Here is a 23,083-nt window from a genome sequence, read left to right on the forward strand (position 1 = left end):
TATGATGCAGCAGCTCGGACACGGAAACCCATTCCATGAGGCTGTCACTGTTTCTCAGCTAATCTGAAGGCTACATGAAGTTTGTAGATCTGTAGCAACTGACTCTGCAGCATGTTGGCAGCCTCTGTGCAGTATGCGCCTCAGCATCTGCTTAACCCGCTTTGTGATTTTACAAGGCCTACCATTTGGTGACTACATTTAGAGAAGAAGAATATCTCCTATTAATCTCCTATTAATCTCCTATTTAAGGAAAAACAGCAGGGTTTTATAACAACCCCCCCCCCCCCCCCCAAAACAACAACAACAAAAAAAAAAACAGATCTTGTGACCAAAGGAAAACCAAAAACTATATGGTGCCATCTATATTTGAAGTAGTAATCACCATAGCGTGAGCAAACAGCAATAAGGCTATGTGACCAAAAGAAAAAAGGAGCAGAGGGCTGCCAGTATTTCAAGTGAAAATACATTTTCATGTGCACAGCAGTGGAGAGTGAGAGCAGCAACCAAAAGGTCACCTGCTCCAGGAAATATTCTTCTCAAGAGTAACATTCAGGCAGAGGAAAGAGCAGGGAAGAGTCACTTTTGTTTCCACTTTTACACAAGTGACAGGTTGCTTACATCACCTGTTGTGTCTTCTGTGATAAGGTGTCTAAACTTATATATGGTCTCAAATGAGTAAGCAAGCACGAGTAGGACTGCACAACAGTTTGTAACTCATTTCAACTGGGTGTACTGCTGCCATATCAAACAAAGATGTTCAGCCTAAAACTTACATGACTGCACACAAATTGTATAAATACAGATAAAACATCTGGAAACAATCATAGCTGTACTGCAGGATGCCTTATATAAACACATCTCACAGCATAGAAAATCATCCATTGGAGTGATCACATTTGTGTGTGTCATTCACATTGCAATTGACTTGTTTTGTTAATTTTTGGGAGATTGTGGGAGGTACAACAGGCTCTGATTGCATCTGTGTGGTGGTGTGCAGCTGCATATCACATTGGACTCCACTGATTTGTGTTGATCTTCAGGAAGTGCTTGGACTTGGGATCTTCATTATGCGTGTACACAATGACTGTAACTGTGCAGTTAGAATATGCTGCAGCCCTGTTTCTAACCTTAGCACTCCATAGTCCATTACAACTCTAAGGCTTTCTTAGAAAACACATCTGCCATCTGAACAGAACGATGCCTGCTTAGAAACAATAAATAATCCAGCATTTCTACACATTGTGCTGCTCTGACCTGTCCTTGCCATTGCACTGGCTGAGGTAGTTCACAGCCTGTAGAAGAACACTGGTTTACAGACAACAGACATCTGCGTTGTCTTCCAAACACATTTGAAAAGACACCCACTGCTGGATGTCTATTTTAAAAGACGTTGTTTTGATACCCCCCGGAGGTCTGGATAGGTTGGAGTGCTACATGGCCTAAAAACAGAAAAGTGTGAAGTCCACCAATGAGACCCTACATATTACAAAATGAGCAACATGCTGTTTTCACTAAGACTTAAACTCACGATTGAGACTCACCAGGAAAGTATTTAAGATCAAGGGAGCCTGGCTTATTTTCCTGCAGAGGTCTAGACTTGTTTCTGCACCACAGAGCCCTGCCCCCTGCTGACCCTGCTGACCATTAGAAAGAAGGACTTGACTTTTCAAAGATAGAAGCTATATCCATTTTTTTTCCATACAGTGACTCATTAGACCTAAGAAAAAACCTAGCAATGCCGATGTTGTCATTTCTTAAGTATTGCTTATCCTATAACTGCTCTTTTGGTTTTATTGCAGACTTCAACACAGTCCTATACTCGTGGGTGGAAAGATGGCTACTTGCAGTATCAACGTGGCCGTTTTCATTGTGTTGACAAGTTAAACTCAAGTACCTCTTAAAGATTACTGCAAAGCCACTCTGTTTCAAATTACATGTCCAGTTGCTCACAGATTATTAACAAAACTACGCAGCTTCTTGTAGTTCAGTGTGGAGAGTAGCAGCACCACTTGGCTCAGAGCCATAGGCTGTGATTATAGATGGCGCATGCAAAGCCGGAAAGCTTGTAACTCTGAACCCTTCACCCCCATCCCATTTTCTCTGTCTTCAGTAAAAAAGTTTACATAGATTCCAATGTGCTGAGTAAGTTCTGTAATCCTCAGACTTATTATAAACCCTCTTTAAAATTTTAAGTGTAAGGAAAAAAATCAATTGGCAAAACAAGAGCTTACTTTTCAGCTTGTTGGAAGGCTTACGTTTTGGAAAATCCATGGCTGTGTCTGAAAAGCAGCATACTGAAAACAAAATGCAATGCTTCCCGCCTGGCTAAGTGAATGAGTGAATGATTAAGTGACTTGTCACTGAGTTAAATCCAAGAAATCCTGCTGCTATGAGTGACATGTTGACAGCCTGGTAAATGAAATCCAGCATTTTACTGCCAGCAAGCCACTCAGGCAATGCTTGGCCTTTTCTCTGGAATTTGCATGGAGAGCCTGGAATATCACACACTTGGTAAATGCACATTTCAGAAGATGTGAATGGACAGACAGCTAACACAATGCAGGTATAAGCTGCCTCTGCACCCCCACAAACACACACAAATCCACACACACTTTATGTGTCAGTAATATTTCTCCTTGCTCCAGAAAGCAATGCTGCATGACCTGGTTATGATATTACCTTAGCAACAAGCTGCCTTATAGCCAAGCTCTGCTTTGTGTGATGGTGTGTGTGTGTGTGTGTGTGTGTGTGTGTGTGTGTGTGTGTGTGTGTGTGTGTGTGTGTGTGCGTGCGTCTGTGTGTGTGCGTGCGTGCATGTGTGTGTGTGTGTGCGTGTGCTAGACAGAAGCAGAGAAAAGGACAGCAAGCCATTGCTTTTTTCTGGGAAGGAGATTTCAATGTATGTGTGCGCCAAAGTGTGTTCTAGCTGTGCGAGTGCATGTGTGTGTACTAACTATATTACACATGCATATTAATATATGCAGGTGTAAAACCTGGATGGTTTGGTTGTGAACAGCACCTCCCAGACCTGTCGTGACCTGCAATCCCTTTGTTATTCGTACAACATATATTGGATTACATTCACAAGAGCCTGGTAACGTATCGGCAGCTCAATAGTGCTGTTGCTCACAGCTTACTGTAATTGTTTTAATGATAGCTAATTAGCTTCCAAACACCAAGGATTCAATCTCAAATCAATGTGAGGAAAAAAATGAAACAATCATGCAAACCCATGGGTACCTTTAAATGAAAAGAAGAAAATAGGAAGCTGGTTTCAAAGGTGATAGGAGCAGAATTTAGGCATTAGTCATTCAATACCACCCTTATTTCCAAACTGGTGTAATGTGCGTAATTATGGTAACAAGCATGATCCTCACTGAGACGACTGGCAGCTTGTGCAGCCTCAGTGAATTGTTTGCCAGCAAGATGGATTTGGCAACAAATCTTATTGTTTTGATGCAAAAAAGAAAAAAAAATGTAAATGAATGTGATTCTTCCAGCTTAAATGGAGCATTTAGAATTTCTGACAGAGACAGATGGTTCCAGTAAAAAGGCTGATTGAAGAATCAATCCTGCAAATTTTTTATCCTGTTTAAGCAAAAGTACTCCTGGCACACACAAAAAAGGTGCACAGAAAACCAGGCGACCTGGAGATGGTCTCTGAATGTTAATGAGACTGAGTAACAGAACGAAAATGGCAATGAATTAAGGGCACCAATTTTCTTGAGTATGGTATCATTTAGTTGACGGTAATCATAGGTGTAATTTTTAATCACACAGACACACACACACATGCGCGCGCACACACACACACACACACACACAAATACTTTGTAGTTCAGTCAGTTACCACCTCCTTCATAATCTCCAAATCAGCCTGTGTTGGAGGATCTCCCTGAATTTTCTTGCTAAAATGATGAAGAGTCCATGGAGTCAAACACAACATCACTTTAATGCACTTTTAATCTCAAAAACATGTCATTTACATGCATCACTGGAAATATTTGTATGACTATCCAAGAGAGCTGGTTCCACAGAAGAGGGGCCTTAAAACTGAAGGCTCTCCCTCCCATTCTACTTTTAAATACTCTAGGAACAACAAGTAGGCCTGCAGAGCGAGAGCGAAGTGCTGTAATAGGGTGATATGGTACTACAAGGTCATTAAGATAAGATGTGGCCTGATTATTTAAGACCTTGTATGTGATGAGAAGGATTTTAAATTCCATTCTGGATTTAACAGGATCCAGAGAAACATGGGCAAAACATGCTTTCTCTTTTTAGTTCCCAATGTCAGTATTCTGACAAGCTTTTATACCATGTTTCTAAGATTTTTAGGGCTGAGTACCATAACCTCAGTTAAACTGCAGGGATGTCTCAAAGACTCAAAGACCTGGATGACGTCTAATGTCCTGATTCTCAGTTCAACTCTAATTGGTGTGTGTTATCTGGCTTCATGGACAGATAGAGCTGCGTTTCATCTGCATAGCAGTGAAAATGTATGCTATGTCTTCTAATGATGCTGCCTAAGGGAAGCATGTATAATGTAAACAGAATTGGTCCTAGCACTGAACCCTGTGGAACTCCATAATTAACCTCAGTGTGTGAAGAGGACTCTCCATTTACATGTACAAATTGGAGTCTATTAGATAGATATGATACAAACCACTGCAGTGCAGTACCTGTAATACCTACAGCATGTTCTAATCGCTCTAATAGGATATTATGGTCGACAGTATTGAACGCACAGAAATAAGTCCACTGTCAATACAGCTGTGATGGCCTCTGAAACCTGACTTAAACTCTTTAAAATCCTTTCCAGATGATCAGTTAGCTCTTTTACAACAACTCATTCAAGAATTTTACACCCTACCCTCCTGGAAACCAGACCACTAATGTGACCCCTCTACTTCCTAGTCCCAGCGAACGACCTGTGCTTATGTGCGATTTTGCAGTTAAAACAGATTTGTATAATTAGATTTTGAGGTAGAACAACATCAGAGGTCGACACTGTGAACCAGGATTATAGCTTATCCAGGTATAGCTTCAGGGTTAACCATGGGCTGTCTGCACTACAAAAGGGGTTTATTAAGGTAAATCACCATGGTTGTCATGGTCCTGCGACCATGACTCAGTGACTTTATGTTTATGTACTTATTGTTATTACTTTCATTATTATTCATGGCTGTTTTGGGATGGTTTGTGTTTGGGATTTTAGACACTGGGTTCTGGGTTTGTGCTCCCTCTGTTGGTCCCTGGTGTTAGTGTTCCCCTGTCTCGTCAGGTTAATCAGGTCCAGCTGTTTCCCCCATCTGTGTGTGATTTCCCAGTGTCTCTTTGTGTATTTATAGCGTGTGATTTCCTCTGCTCCTCGTCGCGTCGTCTGTGTTCCTACCTGTGTTCATCCTCTGTGTTACCCTGCGTACTCTGCATCTACCCTGTGAAATCCTCTGCGTGCTCTCCCTGCTGTTCTCCCTTCGTGTTCAGGTTTGCCACTCCTTTGTGTAGTTTCACCCAGTTTAGTTCATCCGTAGTTCTGTTTTGCCATCTCCTCTTTATGTTTGTTATTATCAATAAATCACCCTCACACCTGAATAAGTGCTGCGCTTTGAGTCCTCCTTCCACTCTCCACACGGCCGCTGCCCCGGACCGTGACAGTACGACGCGACCACAACATGGACCCAGCAGCGCTTAATCCATCCAGGGAACTACGGGAAAATCTCATCGATGCCACACAGGAGCTGATCGACCTGTGGCTGGAAAGCCCGGGTGGCACGTCCCAGCGCGCTGTAGAGAGGCGGCTACAGCGTCTGGTGACCGGTTTCCCATGGCTTCTGGGCTCGCTTTGTTCGTGGGAGCGGGAGTTCCTCCTTCTGGACCTCGGTCTTCACCCCCCGTCTGCTTTTACTTCCAAGCAGTCCGAGGCGGTGAGCGAGCGACATGTTCTGGCTTCCCCAGATTCCGAGACTCTGTTTTCTGGGGCTATCCAGAGCGGGATGGGAGACTGTTCGGATCGCTTACCCACCTTCGTGGTAACGGACCCTTCGCAAGTGGGCGTGTACAGACCCTCTGTGAAACCGAGAGACTGTTTCTCTGCCGCTCCTTCTGAGCCAGGACTCTATCACCATTCTCCGGCTCAGTTCTGTGTCCAGCCACAAGCTTCCCAGTCTGTAGCTCAACCATTAGCCTCCCTTAAGCCACAATTTTCACACTGTTTTTCCACCGCCGTTTCTGAGCAGGGAGACAAACTGTTACATTACGGACCTGTTCCTCAACAGCTGGCAACATTAGTGACTGTTACTCACTCCGGGCTTCCCCAGAGGCGGGGTTGCTGCCCTCAGCTTACTCTGGACCCCTGGTGGCCAAGATGCCAGCTGTGAACTGCACCGGGCTGTCACTGCCTGAGCAGGGTCAGTGCTCTGCGCAGCTGCAGCCCTCCGTATGTGTGCCAGAGGCCCACATGCCTACTGGTTTTGTTTCACATGTGCCAGAGGCCCACGTGCCTACTGGTTTTGTTTCACATGTGCCAGAGGCCCACGTGCCTACTGGTTTTGTTTCACGTGTGCCAGAGGCCCACGTGCCTGCTGGTTTTGTTTCATGTGTGCCAGAGGCCCACGTGCCTACTGGCTTTGTTTCATGTGTGCCGGGGGCCCCGGTGCCCACTGGTTCTGCGGCTGTTTTCGCTGGGGGGCCCGAGGAGCCCGTCCAGTCTCCTGCTTCGCCTGCTGGGGGGCCCGAGGAGCCCGTCCAGCCTCCTGTTTCGCCTGCTGGGGGGCCCGAGGAGCCCGTCCAGCCTCCTGCTTCGCCTGCTGGGGGGCCCGAGGATCCCGTCCGGCCACCTGTGGCTGCTTCTCCACCTGTGGCTGCTTCTCCACCTGTGGCTGCAGCGCCGCCTCCTGCAGTATCATCACCTGCAGCGCTACCACCTGCTACTGCCACGCCTCAGCCTGAAGCTTCAGCCTCGCCTGGTTCTGGTCCAGCTTCATCCTCACCTGGCCCAGCTTCAGCTTCAGCGTCTGCTTCGCCTAGCCCAGCTTCAGCTACAGCTTCATCCACGCCTGGCCCGGCTTCATCCACGCCTGGCCCGGCTTCATCCTCGCCTGATTCTGGTCCAGCTTCATCCTCACCTGGCCCAGCTTCAGCTACAGCGTCAGCTTCGCCTGGCCCAGCTTCAGCTGCAGCTTCTTCATCGCCTGGCCCGGTTTCATCCTCACCTGGCCCGGCTTCATCCACGCCTGGCCCGTTTTCATCCACGCCTGGCCCGTTTTCATCCACGCCTGGCCCGTTTTCATCCACGCCTGGCCCGGTTTCATCTTCATCTTCGCCTGGCCCGGCTTCATCTTCATCTTCGTCTGGTCCGGCTTCATCTTCATCTTCGTCTGGTCCGGCTTCATCTTCGTCTGGTCCGGCTTCATCTTCGTCTGGTCCAGCTTCAGCTTCATCTTCGTCTGGTCCAGCTTCAGCTTCATCTTCGTCTGGTCCATCATCAGCATCATCAGCATCGTCTGGTCCAGCCTCCGTGTCTGCATCCTCGCCTGGTCCAGCCTCCGTGTCTGCACCCTCGTCTGGTCCAGCCTTCGTGTCTGCACCCTCGTCTGGTCCAGCCTTTGTGTCTGCATCATCATCTCCGCCTGCTGCGGTCCCGGCTTCCGTGCCCTCAGCCTCGCCTGGCCCAGCCTCGTTTGGGTCTGGAGCTAAACGGCCGTTTTCTGGACCGCTGGCTAGGCTACTGGCCGAGCGCCGTCGCCTGACTGGCCGCCGTTGCCTTCCGCACGGCCGGCCCCCGGACCGCCATCGCCTGAGTGGCCGCCGTTGCCTTCCGCACGGCCGGCCCCCGGACCGCCATCGCCTGTGTGGCCGCCGCTGCCTTCCGCACGGCCGGCCTCCTGAACTCTTTACGCGCCGCCGTTGCCTTCCGCACGGCCGGCCTCCTGAACTCTTTACGCGCCGCCGTTGCCTTCCGCACGGCCGGCCTCCTGAACTCTTTACGCGCCGCCGCTGCCTTCTTCGTGGACGGCCTCCTGAACTGTGCTTTGGACTCTGCTCCCCTGTGGGTTTTGTGTTCATCTTTGTTTTGGGACTCTGGGGCCTCCGTCCGTGGTCGTGGTCTGGTCCCTCCGTCCTGGGCCCCCTGCCGCCCGCCCGGATCTGGTGGTGTGTTTCTGTGGCTGTCGGGGGCCAGCCCTTGAGGGGGGGGTACTGTCATGGTCCTGCGACCATGACTCAGTGACTTTATGTTTATGTACTTATTGTTATTACTTTCATTATTATTCATGGCTGTTTTGGGATGGTTTGTGTTTGGGATTTTAGACACTGGGTTCTGGGTTTGTGCTCCCTCTGTTGGTCCCTGGTGTTAGTGTTCCCCTGTCTCGTCAGGTTAATCAGGTCCAGCTGTTTCCCCCATCTGTGTGTGATTTCCCAGTGTCTCTTTGTGTATTTATAGCGTGTGATTTCCTCTGCTCCTCGTCGCGTCGTCTGTGTTCCTACCTGTGTTCATCCTCTGTGTTACCCTGCGTACTCTGCATCTACCCTGTGAAATCCTCTGCGTGCTCTCCCTGCTGTTCTCCCTTCGTGTTCAGGTTTGCCACTCCTTTGTGTAGTTTCACCCAGTTTAGTTCATCCGTAGTTCTGTTTTGCCATCTCCTCTTTATGTTTGTTATTATCAATAAATCACCCTCACACCTGAATAAGTGCTGCGCTTTGAGTCCTCCTTCCACTCTCCACACGGCCGCTGCCCCGGACCGTGACAATGGTAACTTGTGCTGTAAACCTAACCTGCTCCACTCTCTGATACACTGAATATATACATGCAGAGCACAGTTTGGTTGGAATCGGGAAGTAGTTGGACTGAAGCCAGTCTTGCCTTAAAGTTGGTTTCTCCGGTGTCCAACCAGGGGCTATCTGCCACCTACAACTTACATAATCGAAAAATGAGAAGAAAATGAACAGCACCACCCACAAGCAGGGAAGAGTGAACTCGATATACAAAATTATGACCTGGGTCAATCTGTTGTCAGGTTCAGCTGAACATCCGTGGGAGCAATGTAATTGGAGAAGATGATGGAAACTGAACCCGCCTCTCCTCAGCATATTGCCAGGTAATACCCATATTAACTGAAGGTGTCTTGCTAAGCTCCCAATGTTTCATACTTTCTCATGTCCCTCTATTGTTCCTACCTTACCCCCTGCTGTTTCCATCTTCTTTCCCATCCAGGTTATATGTTTCCTAATAGATCATCAGACCTACTCCTCTACTCTCATTCCATCTGTACCTCCTTCCTCCACCCAATTCCCATTCCTTCTAGTTTTCACCATTCCTCCTGTTATTTTTTAATCTCTTGTCCTCTCATTGTTTTTATTCCCTCTATCCGTTACAAGCAGAGAAACATAATGGCAGTGTTGGAATAGAGTTTGGGCTCTTTGATTTCCCCCTGGCCTATAAAGGTGGGGTGATATGCACCAGAATACAGTTTACAGAATAACGGGGTTTTTTTGCTCGAACTTTTATGGAAAAGAAGAATTATAACTTTTGTATTTAGATGTTTTTTGTTTTGCTTTGTTTCTGAAAACAGCCATTAATAAAACTAATCATAGCTGCATACATACAAGAACATTTGCATTCAGTATCTTTATTAAATCAAAAACTCTTTTTAAGTTAATGACATTTCTTTTATTAGGCACAAATCTTTTACACAGAGTAGTTTTTCTTTTTGCTTCAACAGCAACACCATCAGATGTTCCATTTTATTAGTTAATTCCTTTATTAAGTTTAACTTTCCTCAGTATATATGACACATGCTATAATCAGGAATGCTGTTATTACATAGTTTACTTGATTACTGTTTAGTAATTAATAATATTGTTACCATCCATTTCCACAATAAACTAATGATTGGACTCTTTGTAGCATTCAGTGTAAGAAACATCAGGCGTTTTGCTAAGAAATACAGATGCTGAAAGATGACAGATTAGCTGTGATGTCAAATGACTGCTGGATGTTTGGGTTAGAGTTGAGGGGACATTCACACCACAAGCTCTTGGAAGCTAATTTACCTGCAGTCTGTGTAACGCAGCACAATCTCCGCTTCCAAAGACTCCTAAGGGACTGTAGTCATGAAAGAATAGAGGGCCCACTCTCTTCTCCAATCTCTTGTGCAGTCATTGGGGATTTAAACAAATGTACAGTAGTCATGGTAGAAGCATTTCTGAAAGGCTGCTAAATCTCCTTTGAGGGGTGAAGCATATAGTCATTGTAAGGTAGAATAATTCCATTGCAGACACAGTTTTGGAGAAAATACACTGAATCCTATTTTGAGCAACGCTTGTTCAACAGCTCTACGGCTCCTACATAATAGGATTCAAATATATGAGTGAAATTGACTGAACATGGTGGCATGCTTTCTATTCTATCATTTCTTCTTCGGTTTTTTTTGCCCAGTAAGAAAATATATACAACAATACAGCATCCCAAGAGTTCCAATAGTTTCGATTGCACTCAGTGTGCAGAGGGAAACACTTTAGGATGCTATTGTTAAAAACAGGATGGACATCACAAATAAGATATTTTATTAAACACACATTACTCACTGAGCTCTCTATTTCTATCTCTCTCGCTATTTCTACTGGTTTCCTGTCATAGTGAAAAGATGTGGTGTATGTTCAGTTTAATAATCATTCTAAATTTGCCATGTGTGAGATGAGCTTTAGCCTCTCCCCCTACAGCAGGGTCACCAGTCACCAGTTGTTTGGGCATTACGATGATACTGGATTAAATAAGCAGCTAAAAAATGGACGTTTACTACACACACATATTATTGGAATATGACATACGGAATACTAGAATTCAATGTAGAACACTATAAACATTTTAATAGAATTGAGTATTGCAGTGCTTTCTTAGGCTCAGTAAGAAAGAAAACATGCAACAAGTGAAGTCCATGAAACACACACAGAATGATTTGACTAGTTGAAAGTGTTAATTGTTGCCGCCAGCTTACTTTATTATATACTGAGTATATTTTTTTCCATTATCCTCTCTTCTTATTTCAGAGCTGACCACATTGTTGTTGTGATCCACTGAAGTGCTTAGTGTATCAGCTGATCATAAGCATTCATGCTCTGTGTTTTATGACTTAAAAGGTCAGCTGTCATTTATTTTGGCAGGGGCAAGTTTTATTTATACAGCACGAAATCACAACAATGGTCACCTCAAGAAATTCAGCAATGAATTTACTGAACTCTACTGAATGAATGATGCTAAGTGATACCACAGGTAGCAGTTGAAATATGGTACTGTACATGCTTTCCAAAGTCACAGGATGAAATAGTTTAAATGTTTTAAAAATGGCGACCCATAACACATTGGTTCAACTCTACAACTCTTCTCTTCTTTAGTATAAGTCAGTCGCACAACATTCACACACAAACTGCAAAAGTCTTGTGAACCCATATTTCACTGACAATTACACATATCAACGCATCAAATGAGACGCTTTATTATTTCATGAAATATGGTTGAATTTAAGCTCATTTTGAATTTGACCAACACAGCTCAGCAAAGTTGCGAATGGGCTACAAAATTATTAGAAAAGTATCTAATACTAAAAAGAAACAGCTGGAACATTTTGCTCCTTATTAGGTTAATTGGCAGCAGGTCTGTAACATGAAAGGAACATATTATAACATGATGCAGAGTTTGTAAGAATGTGTAGAGATTCATCAGTCTACAAAAACTGTGGTACTGCGGAACAATGCCAGTTTAATATTATTCAGTCATCACAGTTTTTACTTTGACAATCTCATTACCTACATAATATCAATGTGAAGACTTGCGATGCAGCAGCATTCCTCTCTGGATCTGATGGCCATCACAGTGGAGAGAGGATGGAATAGTTGAATTTGGTACCTGAGGCCCCAGCTCATGTCCCAAACCCAGCTCAGCAGAGAGGTGCTTTCAGCTCATCTCCATGCTTTCAAGAGGTTGAGGCAATATATGTGCGTGACTACTCCGATTGCAGCACTTCATAGTCAACGTCCCCCACTCGCTGAGTGGTCAAATGCCCCCTCATTTCATCCACCCCAGAGTCAGTGTTGGATGACACCTCCAAACTGCCCCATTAACCTACTGGGCTAATCTACTCCCAAAATCAAGGCGTGCATAAGGCGGGAGCTAACTGCAGTCTATCAGTTTTGTGCCTATGTGTAATGTCCACAGCACCATGAAGGTCCCCATGCACACGTCTAACGTCTACCCACTCTGCCCCCTGCAGTGCCCCAGGTTGAATCAAAGTCAAGATGCATTGATAAATAGGACTAATATTATACACTAATAATCGAAATCTTCCTGTCAAAAAAGTCTGTGATCAGGCTATGTGTTATTTATAACTGAAAACTAACGATGCCATTTCAGTCACTTTGGTTTTACTGTAAACAACAACTGCAGTCACCATTGGAGACTTTGGTGACGCACGATAAAACATCAGGAGCTTCTTTTTTTCCCTTTTTCCTCATTAAATCTCCACTGCAGAGTCATGTAATGTCAACTCTAGCCTTCCACCCACCCAGTCACATACACACAAAGTAGTACACACACAAAAACACAGCAATGCACACGCACACGGAACACCCGTGGGTGGTCAGTTAACATGTTTGCTCGTGTTTGCCCTGCCTAAAGGCCAACATCACTGTGTGCTGGTTTTATTTATGTGCAGTTTGTATATATTTGTCAAAGCTATTCCCCATTAGCCTTCACAAAGTGGTCACTCTACATCCTCGGCCACTCCACTTAAAGCGATGCAAACAGGCTGTAGATGCATACCATATGGACGGCTTCTATTCTTGGAGCTTTCCTCCCTTGTCGTGACTTTTTCAGCATGTTACATCATGCAGTATCTTAAGTACTGGTTGAAATTTTGATAAATGCCATGGAAACACCAAAACTTCAATATTGGGAGTGACGATTGTGAAATTCAATAAAATTTCAGCTATTTTCTTTTCCTGTGTTTTATGCATAAATCAGATTTTTAGTTTTTTGGAAAAACAGACAGAGGAGCTGAGATGAACAGAATCTGAGCTGATAATATAGTTTATGACATGTTGGTTTGTCATTTTATAAAGGATGGTGCACATTTCTGGATATTTCTATCAGTTTAACCTTCTGGTATATTCATATGCATTCATAGGCTTGATCGTAATTTGTGATATCTGCCATCTACAGTATCTGCAAAACTTTAGGTATACTGTAGTAATACGGGGGTGAAATTCATGAATTTAAAATAAATTGTGGGTTCTCTGCCCACGCTCCTGTGCACTTTCACTCACCAGTGTAACCTGATTAATTGTAGATTTTTTCTAACATTAATGCTTTCTGCTATTTCTGCAGCCGGACCAGACGGCATCCCAGGTCGTATCCTAAGAGACTGCGCATACCAGCTAGCTCCTGTGTTCACTGAGATATTCAACATCTCTTTATCTCAGTCGGTCATCCCCACATGCTTCAAAGAGTCCATCATTGTTCCTGTCCCGAAGAAACCCCACCCTGCTTCTCTCAATGACTATCGCCCTGTAGCCCTCACCTCAGTAGTGATGAAGTGCTTTGAACGCCTGGTCAGAGACTTCATCATTTCTTCACTACCAGACACACTGGACCCACTACAGTTCGCTTACCGTCCAAATCGTTCCACAGACGATGCCATCTCTCATCTCCTCCACACATCACTCACTCACTTGGACACTAGAAGGGGGAATTATGTTAAAATGCTCTTCATAGACTACAGCTCTGCATTTAACACCATAATTCCCTCCACACTCACCACCAAGCTGGAGCATCTGGGACTCAGCTCATCTATGTGTCAGTGGATCTCCAACTTCCTAACTGGCAGACCACAGGCAGTAAGGATGGGTGGACATGTCTCAGCCTCCACCACTCTCAGCACTGGAGCCCCCCAGGGGTGTGTTCTGAGCCCCCTGCTGTACTCTTTGTACACATATGACTGTGTGGCCACTACCAGCTCCACCACCATCATCAAGTTTGCTGACGACACCGTCGTGGTGGGCCTGATCTCTGATAACAACGAGACGGCCTACCTGAAGGAGATTAGGAATCTGGAGAACTGGTGCCAGAGGAACAACCTCCTTCTAAACGTCAGTAAGACAAAGGAGCTGATAGTGGACTTCAGCACTAAGCAGGAGAGGAACTACCAGACCCCCGTCATCAACGAGTGCCCAGTGGAGAGAGTGGACAGCTTCAAATACCTCGGAGTTCACATCACGCAGGACCTGTCATGGTCCTGTCACATCAACACCGTGGTGAAAAAGGCCCGACAGCGTCTCTACCACCTCAGACGCTTGAGAGACTTCCAACTGCCCTCCAAGGTGCTCAGGAACTTTTACTCCTGCACCATAGAGAGCATCCTGGCGGGAAACATCTTAACCTGGTTCGGGAACAGCACCATGCAGGACAGACGAGCTCTACAGAGGGTTGTGCGGTCAGCTGAGCGCACCATCCGCTCCGAGCTCCCTGACCTGCACTCAATCTACAGCAGGCGGTGCTGGACCAAGGCCAGGAAGATCGTGAAGGACCTCAGCCATCCCAACAACAGACTGTTCTCTCTGCTGAGGTCAGGAAAGCGATTCCGCTCCCTGAAGACCAACACAGAGAGACTGAGGAGGAGCTTCTTCCCGCAGGCGATACGGTCTCTCAATCACACCACCACACAGTACTGACCCACACATACAGTTCTTACACACACACTGGACTTTCTGGACTTTGGTTTTGCACAACACTGGTCACTATATTCTTCATTTCCGGTTAATACTTGTACAGCTGCTGTTATTGTGTATATATTTATTTATATTTAGATTTCTTCATACATTCTTATATAGTTCTATATTGTGTATTGTGTATTTTGTTGTACAGTTATTTTATTTTCAACTTTAATTTATATATTTATCTTTATCTTATTCTTCCCAGTTAAATTTACCCTTCATTCTAATTTGTGTTGTACAGTTATTTCATTTTTAACCTTAATTTATATTCTATTCCTTCCTAGTTAAATTTACCCTTTTTAATTTTTCATATTTATTTCCTATCTTATTCATAGCCTTTTCCTTTTTTTGTTTTCTTTAGCTCACGAGCAGTTGTCCAAGCATTTCACTACATATCGTACTGTGTATGACTGTGTACGTGACAAATAAAATTTGAATTTGAATTTGAATTTGAATTTATTTTGGGTTCCCCAGTTGGACCCACACAGAGGCATGGTTTTTCCAGTGTTTAACACCGTCAGCTGATCACTGGGTTTTTTGGTATGGTGGTTGAATTTTCTCCCCATGCTCGAGTGGGTTTTTGGTCCATGTAGGTTAGGATGCTCCTGTTTGTTTTGTTTTTAAAGATATTGTAGGATTTAAGTTTTAAGTTTTAAGATTTAGGTGTGACGAGCAGAGATGAATCCAGAGGTCAGAACTCACTGATCAATATGGAATAAAGTGATCAGGTGTGCAAATTTATACGTGACTTTTTTATTCCTTGTACTTTCATCCTGTACATTGAGAAGTCCATTTTTACTGGTAATGCTTTTTAAGGTTAACACGGACTTTTCAAGTCTGATTTGTATCGTGTGGTGTGCTGTATCCTTAATGTGCAGGTAAACCTGCATCATCACATGTCCAGACAAGAACCAATGGGGAAAACTGCTACACAACATAAGTTGTAAGCTATGCAGAATTTGGGGTCAGATGGTGCAAACAATCTCAAGGAAAAGGAAGAGCAGCTACAAATAAAGACCATCGCTAAACTCTTTAGAACTGTGCTGATTTGTGGAGGCCAAAGCACAAAGATGATGCCAGGCGGTAGTTTGATTAATATATAAGTAATATATAAACCTCTGCCCTACATACATTAGATTTATGACATAAATGATGCATTGGTTTTGTCATGTTTTGTTTATTTAAAAACGTGATTGTTGTTACACCAAACCTCCTTTCTATGTGAATAACGCATCCCACATTTCACACAGTACTCACAAATACACTTGGCTGCACATTTACGTTGCCAAGACCTGCCGATCACATATGTGTCGTTTCTTTGAAGCATTTAGTAAGTAGGTCCTAAAGTTGGGAAGAAAAGGTGAGAACGACCTGAGGCAAAAATAACCTCCGGGTCAAGAGGTTAAACGGCTGAGCTGACCAACGGGCTGATGTCCCAGAAAACTGAGATCTGGGGCTCTATGTGTCAGAAAGGCCAACCACAGAGTGCAGTAACCTGTGTGTCAGTGTAGGGTCCATGTCCTCATCAGAAGGCTAGTTATAGCTTATGATATTAAAGGATATTTCCTTATTAGTCTCCTTATTTAAGTGAAATTTATTGCAATTTCTTTTTTAAACCATTGTTAGCCTTTGAAAATTATTACATTTTAAAGGTCTAAAACTCAAATTGTTTATTTGCACTCAGATCAGAAAACAAACATAGTTCTGAATGTTCGTATAAAAGAACTCACTGAATCCCAAAAGACTTATTTGTAGGAAATAATGCTCACTAGACATTTTAAAAATATATGCGACAGCAGATGATCCCAAATGTTGATTACCTGTGTAGAGATTAGAATATTATTTTACTGTTACTATTCATAACCATTATCATTACTGTTGCATCAATTATCATTTCATTAGAGCATTTATTGAAACTGTTGATGTTACATTAAAGTCTGTATTTCAGGTGTGAGCATAATTACATAATAATCTTTCATTGCAGGTGCAACTGTACTCATGTTATACACATTGCATTTTTGTGTTAATTAAAGAGTTGAAGCTTGGTCAAGTTAATTAATGGTCTGAAGCTTCGCCCGACGCGATGTTCGACCGATCTATTGAGTAAAGTGACCCACAGCTATTGAAAGGATTGCATACATGCTTACAATTCACCGCATATTATATAGGAATAGAATAAAGGCCTGTGTGTGTTCAGCAGCCTGCTGCATTGGAGTTTGCCTGGTAACTCAAACAGAGTCAGGAAGTATACTTCTAAAATGTCTTTGTTTGTCGAGTGAGGTCATGCACTGAGGTCAAGACACACATAAGTCTGCCTGCACACATACACAGTATATAGACTTGTTTTGCTTGTAAACGGCATGCTCATGTTCTGTTCTGAAGTGCAGTAAGTGAAATAACAGGAAGCATCTGGCGGTGGCGGAGGAACAGAGGAAGGAACTGTTCTTTTTTAGAATATGTCCAAGGTGGATATTATTGGAACTGGAACTGGTGCATGTTATTTATCTGCTTTGACGCATAATGTTCGTCATCAAATATGTTTTGAGCCTGTGTATGAGTTTATGTATACTTATTATGGGCATGAATGTTATGGCCATTTTGGATTTTCTCTAATCAGCATTTACATACAAACTTAAATGTACACATGCACCTTCACTACTATTTGATTAAATGGCCTTAGGAAGTTGCACCTTGATCTTTGGTAGCCATCAAGAAGCTTCCAGCATAATTCTGGGATGTCTGACGACTCGGCACAACTGGCAGAGTTCATTTAAACTGGACGGTTTTCTGGCAGGGTCCACACATTTTCAGTAGGGTTGAAGTCAAGGCTTCGAGGCCATTCGAGAAGTTTAGAAGAGAAGATGTTAACCTGCTTTATGATTTCGAAACCAGTTTTGGTGGTGTTTGTCCACAGTCCTGTTGATGCAACCACATGTGCACGTCATCAAGCAGCAATGAGACATGCTGTCAAATCTTATTTTCTACTTGTCTTCAGCAGTGTGATGACGCTCAGAATATGCCCAGAGCATCAGCCAATAAGAGTTCAATGCAATTTTAAACATACATTATGGACAGATAGCCAACAGACTCCAGTAAGCAGTGACGGGTTTATTGCAGCTGCTAATTCATGAGAAGAATTTATCACTGTTTTCTAATCTGACGCCACGACCAACTTATAGGTTACGTTAACATGACATTAGTCACGTGGATACTAAAGTCATGTTGAGCTGCACTACAGCTCATGTGACTGACAGCACCATCACATACAAAAGCCACGTATGCAAATGAAGTGACCTTGATTGACACCATTCCTCTGTTCAGAGCTATAAATGTAAGTCTCCTCTGACCTCACCATGAAGGATTAATGATAATGTTTAATACAGGTTTGTGAGATAAGCTGCTGAGCCTAAGTTGTTGTTTAAAGCAGCGTTCCTGCTCTTTGATTTGTGTTCGTTTTACTTTGTATTTCAGACTTTCTGTGGAGAAAAGCCATGGGAGAAAGGGATTGGAGGGAACTTTGGTTTTGTCACTGTCTGCTGTTTTGTTTGCCAAAGGTCCTCTGACTGAGCATTCATGCCAGTTTTCAACAGAGCACTGCTACAGTGAGATATGCGTTTGGAAATAGATCGGTGGGCAGATAGAGACAGACAGCCGACGACGCAAGGACTGACTATCAGGAAGAAAAAAAGTTTATAATACCAGTGCCTTCAAAACCCTCTTCTATCCACTGAAACTTTTCAGAAATTGAGAAAAACGACCATTTCCCCCCACTGACACTACTGCAGTGACAGTATTTTACAAATCATTACCACAGGGCTAGCTTGAATCATTACACATTACCTTTCATTTTCAGTCCAAAGGAAATAAAAACTGATGCCACAGGGTTTCCGGAGACTGTGGATACAATGCAATGCAGTGTGTGTTGATGTATTTGGACTACATTTCAGTAATGCTGATTTAGTTTTTTTTTTTTCCTGAGGGACTGAGGCAAACAGAGATGCAGGAACATGGAGGGGATTTCAAGGAGATGGAACATTTTGATTGTTGTTATCCAACAGCTATTTGAGACTTAAAATAGTTGCTTGGCACTTAGCTCTGACCAATTGTATTTCAGTGAGAATGCCCTAAGGATGACACATTTGGTGAAATATGACTTACTTTCACAATAAAAGCATATTCTTCTTCATTTTACTATTAATTCTGTATCTGATTTATGAACATGCGTGGAGTTTAACCGTGAAACAGAAGAGGTTTTAAGAGTTTATTAGCATATGTGTCATAACTCGAAGCTCCAACGCAGAGAAAAAGTTGAACCCTACTGATCTGTCTTTGGTATGTCATTGCATATAATACATATGTACACAGGAATAATAAAATCTATGTACACTGAAGTGCAAACAGGGATAACAGGTCTACAGGCTATCCCCACCCTGAGCTGCTAACACAAATCAGACCAGATCTGTATTTTAAAAAAAGGCATTTTTATTAGGATACATTTTTGGTTCTTGCTCATCTAGGTGCTATAGAAATTATAGAATTGTAAAAAATATAAATTCCAGCTTTAAAGCTTTAATCCCAGGTTTAAATTGGAACTATAGAGAACTATGCTTGGGTTTAAAGAGATGTCACATATGCTTACCACGCTTGGAAAAAATAAAAGTGTGTCCTCCTCCTGTTTTGACTGTGTAACTGAGCTAATTGTGAAGTGGTTATCAGTATTCGGGAGTAACGGAATACATGTACCGCCGTTACGTATTTAAATACAAAATATGAGTAACTGTATTCCGTTACAGTTACCATTTAAAAAGGTGGTATTCAGAATACAGTTACTTTGTTGAAATGAATGGATTACACTGGCGGTGCGGGCTCCTCCGGCTCGCTGAGCTCCTGCTCGGGCATGCTGAGCTCCTCAGCTGGCGGTGCGGGCTCCTCCGGCTCGCTGAGCTCCTGCTCGGGCATGCTGAGCTCCTCCGGCTCGCTGAGCTCCTCCGGCTCGCTGAGCTCCTCCGGCTCGCTGAGCTCCTGCTGCAGCTGGACGAAGTCTGAGGTTTCCCGAGCTTGCACTACCCCCCGGGCTTTATGCAGGGTGCAAAGGCAGGCGGAAACTCCCTTGAGCTGGCCGAGGTAGGGGTTTCCCTCCAGGATCGCCTCGATGGCGTTTAACCCCACCACTCTTGCCCTTCTGTTGGTGGTGTGAGTTACCCAGTCCATCAGGCGTTGGACGCAGGTGAGGTCGCTCTCTCCGGACAAGGCTGCTGGAGTGGGTAGTGGAATGGAGGCTGCTGCTGGTGGAGAAGACGGCTGAGGGGTGACTGCATGCGGATGAGATGACGACGGTGTTACAGCTGCAGATGGTGAAGCAGCGGGTGGTGTAGCGACCTCCGACCAAGGTGATGGTACCTGCACCGTCAGCTCGTCCACTGCAGACACAAACACAGATGATGAGGAAAATGAAAAATTGTCCGTACTACTCACCACAGCCGGCTCTTGAGATGTCTGTGGCTTTGGCTGCGGTGAGGAACGCCGGCGGCGCGAACGTCGTTTCCATGTAGATGTCGGGGCCGGCGTCTCAGGCTGTGAATCCACCAGCTGACCGGGCCGGTGAGCAGCCTGAGGAGGAGAGTGGAGGTGGAGGGTGGAAAGCAGGAAGTCCAGGACTACAGAATTAAGGGAGTCCACCAGCCAGGGGAATTTCAACAGCATCTCCTGCAGCCGTCTCTCCACGGCGCGACGCAACCCCTCCGTGGGCTTCTCCCACCACGACTCACATAGGTGGTAAATTCTGTCCATAACCTCCCTCCTGAGCCTCTCCTCAGAGACCGCTGGGTCCATACGGGGCGGGATCATTCTGTCACGGTATGGCATGGCACACCGTGGAAGGAGTGGGGAAGGAGGACCCAGGCGCGGTGCTCTATGTACAAACAGTGTTTATTTACAGAGTGAAAACAACGTAACAATAAATCCCCGTGTTCTCCCAGACTCCCGTGTCGTGTCTCCCGTGAATAGTCCGTGTGCTCTCTGCTCCCGTGTCAGCACCCCCCGGTGCTCGCTGCTCTCCGTGCCTTCCACGCTCTTCCTGCGGGAAACAATAGCGCAGCTGTCAGGACACTCAGAAATGGCAGGCATACACTTTCTGACTAAACTTAGACAGGGTGACTAACGTGGAGTCTCATGCAATGATCCCGCGTCGGTGGGAGCTCCAAGACTCTCCTAAGTAGCTCCCCCGACGAGCCCTGATCAGCGGCAGGTGTGTGGCTTCGGGTGTGGCCAGTCCTTCCGCAGGGCCACACCCCTCAGGCCTGCAGGTGGCTGAGCTCCATCCTCCAAGCATCCCCGCAGACATAAACACACACACTCACATCTACAATCATGGAGGAGAGCAGCAGCAATACCAAAATACATATAATAATAATAATAATAATATAATACATGACTGCTCAGGGATCCTGGGTCGCCCAGTCCCAGGACCCTGACAGTAACGTAACAGAATACATTACAAAATACATTTTGGGGCATGTAATCTGTAATCTGTAGTGGAATACATTTTAAAAGTAACCTTCCCAACATTGGTGGTTATTCTACACTTTGCTTATTGTGCAGTCTTTGGAAATATGAATTTATAGTCCTGGCACTAATTAGATGAAATCTCATTCAACATTCACTGCTCTATTACACTTTCTATAAATATCTCAAACCAAAATGAATCAGTGTATTTAACACTAGGACTGACAATGGGGTCATTTTGAGCTCTTGGCTTTTTAAAAACAATGTAACTAATTTAAAATAAAACTCTAATATCTTATATTTTGTTACTATTGTTCACTTTAAGGAATTAGTTTATCCATCATACAGTGGATGCTGGGTGTGGGATAAAAAGGGAAAAATGACAGCCACTCATACCTAGAGCTGCCATCAACGACATAACAAAAACTGTGGAATGTAAAGTTGCCTAGCAACACATTGTTTTTTTGCTGCACAGATTTTGATATGAAAGCTACTGTAACACGATCCAGAGGTAACTAAATGTGATTAATAAATGAATATGTTAAGCTGGGTCAGGGCAGGGCAGTGGAACACGTCACTGGGTGGGTTGCTGGCTCTGTAGAGCAGCGGGGGAACCAGAGTGTGGTGCGCTAATCTGAGCAAAGAAACAGAGAAATCCAGAGCAGAGCAGCAGAATCAGATAGTTTTCAGGCCTACGAAGAAGAGCTAAGGAGGGCTGGAGACTGAGATGGAGTGCACTACACTGCTTTTATCACAGTTGAATAAATTACAGTATTGCACACATGGCATTCTAACAGTGTTATTTTGCCTGCACAGCAGGGTGGTCTGTTTGATGTTGTTCTTTGATAAACCAAATCATTTCCACACAACTGAAATAAGATGACGCCATAAGACCAGTTTTATTTGAGCGAAATCAAATATCTTGATCATGCTTTTTTTCCCATTATGTAAAAAACAAAACAAAAACAAAAATATATCAGCAAACATTAACAATCAAACAAATACATTTGCTTTATTAATTCATTTTTTACTCCAGAATCCAGTTTGGAATAAAAAAAAGAAGAATCACTCCAACTAAATGTGGTTAATGCAGCTTCAACTACTGCACATATCGCAGGTAGGATCATACGAGTCATACGAGAGACAAGAAAAAACAAATACACACACATATTGTGATTTACGTAAAATGTAAAGATGTTTCCAGTGCTTCAGGTGCTGTCTAGAGGGGAGTACTGGGAGTACTTTGCATTGAACGTGTTGGACACACATATTACATCAGTTGTTATCAGTGTGTACACGAAGTAGAAGGTAGAAATCCTTTCGCTACTATATTTTCTCCAGCTCTACATCTGCTTTTGGTTGCCTACCTTCTCTGTCGCACTGCCAGCATTGTATCATCAAGGTTGCTGGAAGAATCTTTGTTTACCCAGTACGTTGCATTTTAATTAGAATTCTGACCTCTGGAGCTACAGCGTGGCATGAAAATGAGATAAATAACAAATGAGAATTGTTGTGCAACTTCACCTAACCAATTCTGAAACATGGGGCACAGAGGACTTGGAGAGAGAGCTAGAGAGAGAAATTTGTTGTACATAATTATTCAGTAATTGCTTTTATTGTTTTATTGTGTTACATCCCCGCCCCTGCAACCCACGGCACTTAGTAGTATGGGAAACAATAATGAGGATAATGCTAGGTAAAACTGCAGTAGCAAACTTAACAAAAACTCAGAGGGTTTGCATCAAAATTCAATAAACTACAAATTTGAGGCTGCTGTAAAGATAGAGCCAAGGAGCCAGGATAGAAACACTGTTGA

At 44.0% G+C, this 23,083-nt stretch overlaps 2 long non-coding RNA genes across 2 annotated transcripts in view; one reads left to right on the top strand and one right to left on the bottom strand.

The window, feature by feature from the left end:
- Positions 1-23,083, top strand: part of LOC145430852 (uncharacterized) — a 407,956-nt gene that overhangs the window by 9,884 nt on the left and 374,989 nt on the right. The gene's annotated exons all lie outside the window — the stretch shown is intronic.
- Positions 20,674-21,056, bottom strand: LOC145420489 (uncharacterized). Its single transcript, XR_013901810.1, has 2 exons — positions 20,925-21,056; positions 20,674-20,839 (listed from the first exon to the last, which is right to left on the bottom strand). It is a non-coding gene; the product is annotated as an uncharacterized LOC145420489 (long non-coding RNA).

The sequence above is a fragment of the Astatotilapia calliptera genome, chromosome 2 (assembly GCF_964374335.1).
Source record: "Astatotilapia calliptera chromosome 2, fAstCal68.1, whole genome shotgun sequence".
In the NCBI taxonomy this organism is placed as follows: Eukaryota; Metazoa; Chordata; class Actinopteri; order Cichliformes; family Cichlidae; genus Astatotilapia; species Astatotilapia calliptera.